This window comes from Schistocerca nitens, chromosome 3, assembly GCF_023898315.1.
Source record: "Schistocerca nitens isolate TAMUIC-IGC-003100 chromosome 3, iqSchNite1.1, whole genome shotgun sequence".
Lineage (NCBI taxonomy): Eukaryota > Metazoa > Arthropoda > Insecta > Orthoptera > Acrididae > Schistocerca > Schistocerca nitens.
This window is the reverse complement of record NC_064616.1, coordinates 248,406,626-248,407,417: the sequence shown is the minus strand read 5'-3', so window position 1 is coordinate 248,407,417 and position 792 is coordinate 248,406,626. Positions and strand designations below refer to the sequence as shown.

General features: G+C 50.4%; 1 pseudogene; it reads right to left on the bottom strand.

The window, feature by feature from the left end:
* Positions 1–266: 266 nt before the first annotated feature.
* On the bottom strand, positions 267–385 carry LOC126250101 (5S ribosomal RNA; annotated as a pseudogene).
* Between the last annotated feature and the right edge of the window lie 407 nt (positions 386–792).

Here is a 792-nt window from a genome sequence, read left to right as displayed (position 1 = left end):
TAATTAAAGGAAATAACAAGGTCATACAATGGAAACGTCTTAAAAACAGAAGAAAAAAACACCGTCAGAACGGGCCTTGAAGGTCCAACGGTACCGATTGGGCTCCGTGTCATCCTCAGCCCTCGAGTGTCACCAGATGCGGATATGGAAGGGCATGTGCTCAGCACACCCCTCTCCCAGCCATTGTCAGTTTTCGTGATCGGTACCGCTACTTCTCAATCAAGTAGCTCCTCAATACGTCTCGTAAGGATTGAGTGTACCCCGCTTGCCAACAGCACTCGGCAGACCCGGCCGGTGACCCATCCAAGTGCTAGCCAAGCCCGACAGCGCTTAACTTCGGTGGTTTGACGGGAACCGGTGTTATCACTGCGGCAAGGCCATTGACATGGAAACGTCTTACTGAATAATAAATAGGGGTGACACAATCAAACGTGACAGTAATGTGGGCGCTGCACCACACACATAACATATTGTCACGTAGAGGAAGGTGTAAGTAGATGAATGACGAACACTAACTTCACTTAATGAAGGTTTATTCAGCACTTGCACATACAAGAGCGCGGAGCGAACTGCCTCCGGCCAGAACAAAAAAATGGTTCAAATGGCTCTGAGCACTATGGGACTCAACTGCTGAGGTCATAAGTCCCCTAGAACTTAGAACTACTTAAACCTAACTAACCTACGGACATCACACACATCCATGCCCAAGGCAGGATTCGAACCTGCGACCGTAGGGGCCGCGTGGTTCCAGACTGTAGCGCCTAGAACCGCTCGGTCACTCCGGCCGGCTCC